The 12,747-nt window shown below is 35.6% G+C and overlaps 1 protein-coding gene across 1 annotated transcript in view; it reads left to right on the top strand.

Annotated features, from left to right (window-relative positions):
- The window catches only part of AUH (AU RNA binding methylglutaconyl-CoA hydratase), a gene marked incomplete at its 3' end in the record, with an annotated part of 118,171 nt that overhangs the window by 60,558 nt on the left and 44,866 nt on the right, over positions 1–12,747 (top strand). The window lies entirely within an intron of this gene.

Below are 12,747 nucleotides of genomic sequence, written 5' to 3'. Positions count from 1 at the left end.
CTGAAGCCTGAATAATTTTGCTAAGGATCAGACTAGGAAAAAAGAGAGAGTTAACTATCAGTGTACAAAAATGGTAATTTAAATAATGATCCACTTTTACATAACTTCTGGTACTTTAGGATACAAATTCTGTTTTCATGCTGCTTGTAAATTGGTTATAAAGAATTTTTAAAACTGAAAATATAGCTGTGAATAGATCTTTTGTCTTACCAACATTTTTTGAGATTTTTGGGGTAAAAAATTTGGAAGATCAGTTGACTGCCTTTTCCTGGATTCAGGATGGATGAAAGTTACATAAAGAATAATGGTTGAGGCTGTCTTTGTGTTATGAAACCTTTTGTTTTTATTTTATGGATAAATCGTTGTCACTTGAATTAAGATACCTGCCTTTCTGGGGAAAGGGCAATAACTTGAAAACAGGTGCATCCCTGTAACCCCCACCTAGCTTTGGCCTTTATTTCTAGTAGTTCTGGGGAACTTTATACCCTGTCTTTGCCCCTATTTTCTTTCTAATGGGTGGAAACTATTTTGAAAGCACTGCCTCTAATTTTAATGGGTAACATTGCAGCTCATGTAGAGCAGACAGTAAAAACTACCGTAATGGGAGCACTGGTATGAACTTTGTGTAAGCAACTATCCCATCCTATCACTAATCTAGACAATTACTGTACAATTTCAAATGCTCTATTATTATGGTTATTGCTGAGTTGTCATTTCAGTAAGTACTTTCTCCCTGTCTCTCTCTCTCTCTCTGGTCAGAGCTACATTTCATATAAGGAGAACTGAGTTATGATGACTGGTCTCTTTTTGTCAGTGGATAAAGATAATAGTGTAGGTGATTTTAAGGATATACTTCCTTCTGATGGTGGTGTAATGAAATAATGTGCCTTGACATTAAGTGCTAGTGAAGAAAAAGACAGAAAATGATGTTGTTTATCTTTGCTGGCAAGTTTTTCCCCTTCGTCCTCCCACTCCACCCTCTCCTAAGGAATTCTGCAGGACAGTGTTGGAGACATACTTTCTGGTTCAAGAAAATCAGGTCAAGTTCTCCATGTATTTTCAGTATTCAACTTACGTGGGTTGTCTCATGTTTCCTTGTCTTCAGTTAATTATAGATGTTTTAAACTTCTAACGCTTTCACCTTAAAATGCTAGCTGACTAACTCATAATGAGTTTCATTCAGAATACTTTATTGCTATTCAAAGACTGAGGTTTTTGAAAAATCTTTTTTTTCCTCATCCTAAAATAATGATTTTGGCATATATTTTCAGTTTCTTGAAAATATGACAGAGTTCACCATATAACAGTGCCTTTTTAAACTTAAAACATTTTGTGGTATCTTCAGTGATTAATACCTATAAGCCTATCTGAGGACTATTTTTCCTGAATGTATTTGAACTTATCACAACTTTTTCCTGATCAGCCTGTAATTGCACCAATCCTGTTGAGCAATGACAATGTTTCAGCCCTTTTTAGCTCCTGTCATCGAGACAGTAATTGATGATGCTTTGTGTCATCAGAAAGTGAAGAATGAGTGGAAAAATTTTGCCTATGTCATTTAGGTAGAGAAGCCAGATAGGCCCACTTGAACCGTAGGCTTCATGGGTTTACTGGAATATTTTCTAAGTCCTTAATACAAGCTGCTCAGAGACAAAGCAGGACAGGGCAGTGGAGCTGAAAAAAGAGCTGTAGCCATTAAGAGGCCTCAGTAGGTTTCTGCTGCCATCTAGTACAACTGAAACATGCCAACCAAACATTTTGCTTCTTCGAAGTAGGTCCCTACAGGATGACAAGCTGTTACCTTTTTTATTCTGGTCCATCAGCTGCCATGAGTATGTGATAGATGTAAAGTTTTTAACTTGTGTGATAATTAATGTAGGTGTTTGAGGATGTATGAAAAACTTCTTTATTTTCTGTTCACTTTTTTTAAAATCCCAGACATTACACTCAAAAAGCAATGTTAAAGGAATGTTACTAGAATTTAATAGAATTAAAATATAGATTCAGGGCAGATCATCTGTGACGTTTTGGACCTTGTTGTACGTCACATTTTATACCACCCTGTTTTGAAATGGGGTCATCAAAAGATTCAGTCAACTGCTATCTAGTGACCAACCAGTTTTAACATAAATATCCCAAGTGCGAGAAATTTTGTTTTTTGAATATGCACAGAAGTGCTGCAACCTTATAAAGGCTAAGGTTCAGCAGCAGTTAGGTGAATTCTGGTTAATATACCAAAATTAATTGCTTCCTCTAAGTCTGCTGAGGGTCTCAACTAAGTAGGCATTTGCAGAGCATGCCTTATCTGTGGAAGCAGATTGAATGTCCTCAGAAAATTCATCCATGGCGAACAGCAGAGCAAGATCAAGTAGGGTGACAGGAGTGCCTCCTTTTATACAATAGCTTTGTGCATGGACTAGCTGCTCAACTTGTGAGGGAGAAGGATTGATTCTTCTGCCTTTGGAAATTTAAATCCAGTTCTCTCCACTATGAAAAAAAGCCTTAGCTGCCAGACTGTGAGCTAGGGAAAGTAGAAAATCTTTCCATTTTTCCTCTTCAGTACATTCCACTGTCTAGTAAGGAAGTCAAGATTCAGAGAACTACAGGAAGTGTGTAACAGAAAAATGGCTTAGTTACTCGGTGCTGGGAAAGCTACTTGAGAAATAATGCTGATAATTTCTGTTTTCTAAAGAAAGTCTGCCAATCACTATTCATTGCACAAGTAGTCTTATGCCACCACAACAGGCATATATATCAGACTGTCTATTTGTGTGTTTGTCCCCTCTCTTTCTCACTTTTCTTCCATACGAACTTAGAGTCTGTTGGCTGGTTGTGGTCTAATTTGACTATAGGGCAGTGGTCGCAAAAAAGAGTCCCTGGAATTTTATTAAAAGTATGTGGCCAGATGAAGTGAAAATTTTACTGTCCTCAGATAAAATGTTTCAGCATGAACTAACCTCTTCTTGGGCATGAAAGAATGGGCACAGGAGAGAGGTGTTGTGAATGTTCTAGCTGTGGAAAATGTTTCAGTCGGAATACTCCTCTCACTGGACAGCAATGAGTTTGTATGAGACAGGATTTCATGGGAAACCAGACTTTTTATGTGGTTTAAGTAGATGCTTGTTATCAGCCTGAGTGTCTTTTCTCAAAGCTGTTCATTGCTAAAAGGAGTTGAGTTTTTGGATCTCTTAGACAAAAAGCTGTTTAAACAACTAATTTTCTGTGTAACGCTGTAGTCTGTACAGAACTCAGCATAATGCAGGAAGAGTCTTTTTTACACAAGAAGTCATGTTTTTTACAGGAAGTCATGTTCCTTCCCTTTGTTTTTGTTTCCCAAACTGAAGTAAAAAGAAAGCAAACCTCTTTCATTAATTGAATGAATGTAGTTTCTGGTGTCTCTCAACTTGCAAAGAAAGGGTTTCACAGTGACAATTTTATCCTTAGCTGAAAACTCTCTGTTGGAACATTTGTATCTAAAGTCCTTTGTTTTTCTGCTCTTTAACTTTTTAAAGCTATCTCCATCCATTATTTATTTCTGTTGCTCACCTCTAGATTTTCACAATGGATGGAATACTGGGCCTGCAGTTGATAGATGATGCCTTGCTGGCAGATCTGCTTTTATTTGTTAGTATCTTATTTGTATACAACTCAGTAATAGATCTGTTATGAGAAGATAAAAATGCTTATAAACAACATACATAAACTTTCTTACTCTGTTAATAGAATGAGATGTGATTGGTTGGACAAGGGAAAACACTATATGATGGTAGAAGTAGAAAAGATAGGTGTATGTATAAAAAAAAATTTGGGTTTTCTTCATGCAGTTTTTTCCATGAAAATTTCATTTCTAAAGCTGAGGTATTGGTATACATCAACAATTATGTTTCCACTAAAAAGACAAAATGAAATAATGGAACTTCATGGAAATTAATACCCTTGTGTCAGTAGGTAATTTGACCTTGCTAGGTTAAAACTGAAGCTACAGGCCTGCATACAGCTGTCACTCCTTTTTTTTATGTTGTTTATGAAGACATTTTAATTAGCAAGGCTTCATTCAACTCATCAAAACAAATTTTACCTTTGTTCTTCCCTGCTCCTCCCCAAAACCCCACTACTTCATTACAGAGCTGTCTTCCACTGTTTAAAGGTGAAATAAAAACCCAGCACATAATCCCTGGGATCATGCTTTCCTTGACAGCATTCAGTTTAAACACATTTTACCAAGAAGGCTTTTAAAAATACCAAAAAAAAAAGGAAAAAAACCCCTAAAAACCCACCTCTGTTAAATCTTTTAAAAAGTCTTTGTAAATGAGCTGTATCTTCTTTCTGCATCTCAAAGTTACTTTGAATCCTTTTTTCGAAAGATGAAACTGAAGCTTTGTTACGTAACATTCTGAACTGTTTTTTGTCTTTAAAATACAGTCAGGGAGATGTAATGGCAGCATTTCTGTGTTCTCCTTTTTCTACTTTGGTAACAGTATTGTTTTGACTGTTTTTCTAAACTTTAAAATGTGTTTGGGGAAGTTATGGTATGTGTAGATTTTAAGATTATAAAAGATTCACACATTGAAAAATTAGTCTTCTTTGCATAGGAAGAAAACAAGCATAAGAATGAAAACTGGATTTAGGTAATCATATATTTTCCTTATCTCTTAAAGTGTTCATCGTTCACTTTTAAAAACAACATGAAGGTCCCTGTTACAGGATTTATTTTAAAGCTGAAAAAAATATTCTATTTTGGATGAGAAAAGTGTCAAGGGAATTTCCAGATGTGAAAAACTCATACAGAATATGATCTTGCTAACAGCAGTAGTTGTACAATTCAGCCAAGTGTAAAGGTTAAGTAAAATGTCAGGCATTTCACGTTGAATCTGACGCACCTTGCAATATATTGTTAGCATATTCTTTAGTTTTCTATAGTTTAGTTTCAACAGTAATAGGAATAATTACATGTGACAAATACTGAAAAAATTAAAGTGTCACCATTTGTGGTGGTGTCTGAAGTAGGACTCAAAGGCTTCTGCATATTTAGTGTAATTTTTGTGCATGTAGGTGCTACTTAATAGTATGTCATTACAGAGATATTTAGAAAAAAAAACCTGCTTTATTTTTTGTTTAACTTTATACATCTTACCTGAGTAATCCTATACCTCTCCATTCCATATTTATTACTGCCCTCCACTAGCCTACTTTTGTCTTCCCCTTTGCTTTTTCCATAAAGTCTCCCTAGTTCTTACATATACAATTTTTTCTGATTACATAAGGATACCAACTGAGTCTTCTTACTTTCTTAAAGTTCAACTCTTAGTCTTATGACAACTGCCTGACTGATCAGGAAAAAAACCCTAAAGTGAAACAGCTTTGAGTTTGTTTCTCTTTTTTTAGTCAGTCCATAAGCTTTTATGACTTCTCATACTTCTCCTGTTTATCTATCCCAGTCTTGTGTCAAATTTTTAATATTATCAAGTACCCAAATTAAATACTTATAGAAGACAGTTTTAGATATTCTCCTGAATCATCTTCAGCATTTCATCAATATTGCTCTTAAAAATGTGGAGCAACCATGAAGATGCACTTTCTTCTTCCCTTAAAATTAAGAAAAAATTGTGATTTTTTTTTAATTTTTATTTTTACTGAGGTCTAACAGTGACTGCTGAGCATTTACAATCCTATTATGATTTGATACAGTAAAACCCTTGAATTAGTTACCCTAAGAACATCTATCTAAGAACATCTACTTCATGTAAAGTCTAGATAGCTTTATTTGCATTTTAATATTTTGTAATGTTTATTTTATGCATCTTGTTAAATAAATGGACTAAGTAAAAAATTGCTAATAGTGTAGAAAACAGATGTTTGCACATCCACTCCTTTCTCAAAGTAATTAAACACAATATATAGAATGTTACTAGAGGGAGGTAAATTGGTTCTGCTTCTGTAAGTTAGAGAGAATTGTGGTTCTTACATTTGCCTTTTCTTAAAAATAATCTGATTTTCATCAAATGACTAATTTTCTCCTTGGCTTTATGATCAATTGTAATGGTGATGATGTTGAGGCAAAACTTCTAAATGTCATGCAATACTAACACTGCAAAAGCTCCACACATAAAACTAGTGTTTTGCAAATTTTATTTACGGTCTCTCTATATAAACAGAATACTTTGCAAGTGGTGGCAATATACAGCAGAAGAGAGATAGGAGAACTCCATGTCATCAGAACGATCCCCTATATCTACGTGAAGTATACAGTACTTACCTTTGCAGAGCGATCCACTGAACAGTCTGTGCTTTTCCCTTTGCATGCTAACCATAGGACACTTCCCAAAACTGTATTAAGAACACAACTAGTACTTCCTACAGAAAAAGGAGGTATCCAAGGCTGTATCATCAGTGTCCCAGGTGACTGCAGTTGTATAGAATGTTATTTGAAATGTCAAGCTCAGTGAAAGAAATTGACCACTTCTGACATGCTACTTGCTTCTGCTAGCAGAGATTGTAGGACATTTCTTCCTGACCTACATTTGGAGATGTCTTCTTTACGAATCAGAAGTAACAATCAGATATTTGAGAAATTTCAGTGTCACAAGGAGCAGCACTGCATCCCCAGCACACTGCGTCTAATTAAAATTAGTCCTCTGATGCTGCAGAGGAAGGGGGAAATAAAACAGGGACAAAAGAAAGCCCTAGAAGTTGAGCGTTAGAGGAATTGTAAGGAGAGAAAGGGAATTTTCTTGGCCTTGGAAAGCAAAGTGTGGAAGGTCTGGGATTAAGTGTAACATACCTATTGAGAAATCAAACCTTAGCAACAAACAAAGATTGAATGGTTTTTGGACCTTTGGTCGTGTCTTGGGGGTATAAAAACATTGTTCTTTATATGAAGATTGGATTTTGGAGTACTGTTTTTATTAAAATTCATTCTTACAACCTGAACAATGTTATGAATTGTTTTCCTCTTTCTCATAGGTGTATAAGTACATTTGCTTTCATCATTTTAAAAATTGTTTTGTGAGATTGACGATTGTTCATTTTTGAATGACAGAAAGAAAAATGAAAAAAATGTAACAAACGGTTTAGTTTCTTCCATCCTCCTTAAACCATGTAGATTTAAGCCCCATTCAGGGTACCATTTCAGTGAGCATGGGTTGTACTATCACGTTTGTATCTTTTCCAAACTGTTTCTGTGCCATTGGTAACTAAAGAGTGAAGCTTTTAAAAGGAAGCAAACACAAACTTTGCTTTTGCAATTTAATTTTCTCACCTTATACAGAATAGTGTGACACTGAATAGAAACTACAGTTTAGGCAGACTGTAACAATATGAATGGAATTCACGGTAGCTTTCATAGCATAGGCGCAAAGTGGGATATATTCACTTGGGGTACTCAAGTGGAAAGGATGTGGAGAGAATAAAGTAAATGGAAAAAAGAATGATGTAAAATGCTGCTAAGTAGAGAACCCTTTATTTTTCAAAAGCCAATTAAAATTTTAAATTATTTGTATACACACTTGCAACTAATCAGGTAATTGAGTTTTGTATTCACTCATAAGATCCATCAGAGTTCATGAGTGGCTTCGATGAAATGATTTTCCTCTTGCACAAAGTTTGGAATTAATTTTAAAAGTTGTACGAAGCCTAATGTGCTTGGTACATGACTACCCTTTTTTACTTTGTAAAAGACGACCTTTTTCATTCCCAAACATGTCCTAAAACCAGCATCTAGTGTCTATCTGAAGCTATCTTGTTCACTCAAAATCATGATAAAAACTTCCAATTGCATACTTTGATGTAAAGTTTTTGTATGATTTTCTTTCAACTTCTCATTTTTAAGCTTATGTGAAAACAAAAGGAAGACTAAGTAATAATGACCAGTGTTTCTGGGGAAAGGTGGGACATGAGGAAAATTAAAATTTGTTGGATATGAAAAATGCAGTTGCCTAAAATTTTCTTCTAAAAATTGGATTACTGAAGGGGTTTTTTTGAAATTAAAAAAAATTGCATTTTGGAAATAAGTGTTAGACAAATCAAACTCAGTATCCACTGACTTGTGTTACCTCTTCTGGTGTACTAGGAGGTAAAACAAAAATCCTGAGCTTCAAAGTTCTAGGCTCAGCTTCTTCCATATTCAGCATCTCTGAATTTTAAGGTTCTCCAATTTCTTGTTTAATTACCTTTCCACAGGCCTCTGTTGAGTAGACTCATTGCTACTTCAGCTTATTGTCAGAGATTGTCTCAATAGTGTCTATTCTTCCTGTAACTTTCCTTATTCTCTCCGTTTGGCAAACTAACCGAACTTTCTCTCTGCTTTTCATATCTCTATGGTAACAGAAGTTGTAACAAGAAAGAACTCGTTAGGGAGTGTAAGGAAAGGCAGGGAAAATAAGCAGGTGAAAGTAAGAGTCTAGTACATAAAATTACTAACCTTGAAGAATCAGTGATAAATGAAGATGAAAATGCATGAGCCAGTTAATGTCATTGGGAATTTATTTTCTAAGTTCTTGAGGTGGTGAGGGAAAAATCAAATTCTATCTGTTAGTGACAGAATTGAACAGAAATGTATCATTACCAACTATCTGTATGTGTTTATGAAAGACTTACCAGTGGAAGACAGCAAAATAAAAAGAGTGGAGAAGATTATTCATACCATATAGGCAATTTTGGAAGCCTTAGTTACGGTGTATCACTGCTGTCTCTCTGCATTGACAGCCCAGGAAACATAAATTCCTTATTTTAGTTCTTGTTTTGTCCCTAAATAAAATGTGTAAAAAGGGTGATGAAAATACTTCTTCTGGTGTTAAGAAGCTTGTTAATCTGCATAGTGGTAGACACAATTTAATATAAGATGATGAAGATGAGACATTGGACACTAACGTAGGTAGCTGATAATATTACATATCACTTGGTAGTTTTCAGTAGTTCTGTGGAAGTGATGACCAAATGTATTTTTAGTTGCAGAATCTGAAATAAAAAGTATGTATAGAAGACCTGCATGATTCTCACAAGTGAGAAAAGCAACATTCATACAAAGGAATCAAACAGCTCATAATCCACTCTTTAAACCACCACCACAAGTGGTTTTAAGTGACAGCTGTTGTGGTGTATCCCCCCTCCCTGCCCCTGCCCTTTATTTTTTTTAAGTGTACAGTTTGACAGAACCTAGCTATGAAACTGCCTCAGCCTGTATCTATGTTTGGGATGGAGTCTGCAACAAACCTTAGATCTGTACAGAGTTTGTGCAAAGAAGCAGAGACAGAAGGTGGAAGAGAGAAAGAGGAGAAAAGATATGCATGCTGACCAGGAGGTTACTGGCAGAGGAACAAGACAGGTCGGAGGTATAAACCTGCGAACTTAAGCTCTTTATAAATGTGGAGAAGGAAATAGGATACTAAAACTTCCCTATTGATTCTCTTAAAGAAATGGTTTATTAAGAAGAATATAATCAGTATGGGTTTCAGAAGCATATCGATGTATGTACTTTTTTGTTCTGTTTGTTTTTTCCCAGATACTCCCACAGCGTGTTTGAAATTTAAATGATGGGTATGTCCTTCCAAAACTTAGTTACAAGTCTTTATATCATTATTTGGTCAAAATTTCCATTGACAGTGTTTGCCATAGTAAAGACTACAAAAACTGTGATCATCCTTTAGGATTTGTTTCAGTAGTAATGAATCCAGAGGGAATCTGGAGGAAAAAAGAAAACCCAAAATTTTGAGGCTATTAAATGAGCAGTATGTTTCTGTCTTTTAAATTCTAGACCTTTTGTGTAAGTCATTGCGCAAGTGACCCTTACTGTGCATAGCACACAGAGAAGAGCTGCAATTTAGTTGTAGGCATGTGTTAGTAAGGACTTGTGTAAGCAGGGATTGCTGGGTGAAATTAATGCATTGCATTACTTCTGTCATGTTCAAGTCTGGCTTATAAAAGAATGTTGTGGGATTTTTAGCAGTGCAAGAATAGATCTTGCAGTATTTCAGTGTACCTTCTGCGCTTCGCTTGATTAGTGAATGGAAAGCAATTTACAGCAAGCAACAGGCTTTGAAAAGATGAAAAGAAGACAACAAAATATCTGCTACTGTGCATTGTTATTAAGATCCCGGTTTTCAGTATGTCTCCATCTCAATATAGATGTTTCTGGGGGCGAAGAATTGGGAGTGGGGCTGTGGAGTACCAGCTGGAGTGTATAAATGGGGGCTAGTATAGACGCAACAATACTTGGAAAGTTCCTAAAAATTATGTTGACAGCTGTTGAGCTCATCCATACTCACTGTGTTTTTTGAAGAGAAGCCAAGGAATTTTTAATCAAGGAAGATTACTGAGCAGATTACTGTGTGCTGAATATTTAAAAATAGACTTACTGCTATTAGTAAAAACTCTTTGTTTAAGCCTGAAGTGTTACATTTTTCACTGAAAATGCAAAAGCTGTTTTGATTTAAAACAGTATTAAATTATTATGAATGAGATGGAAAGAGATAATGAGATGGAAAGAAGATAATATTTATTCCGTTTAATTGGAATGTTCTATAGGAATGTCAGCATGAGTAATGTAAGTATTTTAACTTTAAACTTTAACGGATCTAAGACTGTGTCATTTTTTGGGGGGAAAGGATTTTCAGTGACCTGTTAGATTGGAAAATGTCTAATTTAAAGAAAAATCTCCATAGAATGTTTTTGTGTGAAGTTATTTTGGTAATCTACTCTCATAGGACCAATTGCTAGTCTTTTCCCACCCTAAAGAAACTAGGTCACTAGTTTTTGGCACTCTTCCAAGTTGTGAGATTTATTTGGTGTTCGAGCACACTGTCTAGAAATAGTGATGCAATGTCAGCAAGGCCACTTTTCATTTCATGAACATAATTTCCAGTGCCCTGGAATTAATTTATTCACTGACCTGTTAATAACTGCAATCTGTCACTGGCTTATAGGGGCAGAGGAAGTGTCTGGAAATAGTCATGGTCACCCTACCAGGTGATTAGTTACAGGATTTCTGTTCAGTGTAACTTTTTTTGGTTTTGATCATGTAGAAGAGTCTGACTGTTAATGAAAACAAACCAGCAACTTAATCAAAAGGAAAATACTTGTAATTAGTAAATATTGGAGAGAAATAACTCATTAGAAGTGGTTGTTTTACACCGCAGTATTCTGTAATGTATCTGAGAAACATTCTTTGAAAAAGTACGGGAATTCATCATGTGTCGATGATGTATAATTGCTTGAAAAAGCACATTATGGTATTACTGTTGTACTTGTTAAACAAAAGGAAAATTAGTAAAATTTAAATTTACTGGTGTTCCAGGTTTATTCACGCACATACCACACCCCTTCAGTGTTGTTAAAATCAGGATTGTCTTTTTCCACAGGCATGGCAGGCTGTTGCTCGGGGCAGTAGATTGCTCTGGATAGCAAAATAGCTGTTAGCTCTTTTCTACTTTGCATGTGCCAGAGCCCTAGAGAGTCAAGCTTGCTGCTGCCATTGGGAGAGAAGGGTTCGGGGGTCAGAAAACAGTTCTTACTGTGCAGTGTCACAGCTGGCTGTTCCTAGCTGCTATTTTCAATGTTTCTGTTTCTGCTGTAGTAAAGCAGCAGACTTAGCTCTAAAGGGATCCCTCCCCTGTCCTGCATCCTGGCTCTGAGCCTTTTACCTTACTTCAGATCTGAATATTTCTTCTTTTCCTCATTTACCATTCCCCATGGTACAAGCTGCACAGCATCCTGGCCCTTAATCCACTGTCTAGAAAAATTAAATTTTGCCTATAGCACTAAGCTGTCTCTGATTAAAGTATTAGGCACCATCACTGCATGTAGTAAACCCTACTCATGGGTATAGATGGGAAAAGGCTTTTCTAGACTTGTACATAAATTTTCTTTGGGCACAGATTAAAGCTTAGTAATGAGAAAGGGTTTTTTGGGGGCGTGGTTTGGTGTTTTTTGGGGGTCTAATTCAATACAGTTCAAGAGCTTCTGAGTTAGGGTACTTCATGTGATATTTAGAGATACTAAAAATTCTGATGGAGCTTTCAGCAGAGCTCAGTGCTGATCTACTATCACTGCCATTGCAATCATGGAAAGAATTGCCACTTTTTTTGGTCTCAGGTTTCATGAAGGTCCCTCTTTCATAATGGTTCAGAAATTCAGTATAAATGAATGGCTACATTTATTTCTAATTTGATTTTTTGGTAGTCTTGCTTAAATGTTTTCTGGTATTTGAGGGTTGAAAGACACTAGAAATCTTTTTAGCGGTAACTTGTGGGTTGAAACTGAATATTTTTTAAAATTCCAGCTTTATACAGTGTATCTGAACTCTTTAGAGGGGCCAAACACTATTTTGGGGTGAAGTTGTGGTGTCCATAGAAATATCATCCTAAACCTCTTTAGTGCTAGAAAAGAATTTATAAAATACAATTCTAAGGATTGTTGGTTTTTTTGTTTAAAATGTAATAGGAAAATGCATTTTTTGAATAAAAAAAGATTAAATAGGACAGAAAATAGCAGCTTTCTCATTGATTCTTGCTAAAACCAATATTTTCTAATGTATAAAGACTTGTATAAAGGGCAGTAGTTACTGCATACTCCTCTGTTCAGTGATACTTATCAGACTGCTAGCTATATGATTCCCCTGTATGGAACAAGAAAAGGTCTGGCTGCTTTGTATAATATCCAGTCTTTCAGTGCATGCAATGCTAGCAAATTTTGATGACTTGGCCCATTGCATCTTTTGATGTCTCCTTTGTTTTCAAATTCTTTCAAGTGACA

Source organism: Phaethon aethereus, assembly GCF_964289735.1.
Source record: "Phaethon aethereus genome assembly, chromosome: Z".
NCBI classification, from domain to species: domain Eukaryota; kingdom Metazoa; phylum Chordata; class Aves; order Phaethontiformes; family Phaethontidae; genus Phaethon; species Phaethon aethereus.
Note: the sequence above shows the minus strand (reverse complement) of the source record. Positions and strands in the feature narration are given on the sequence as shown.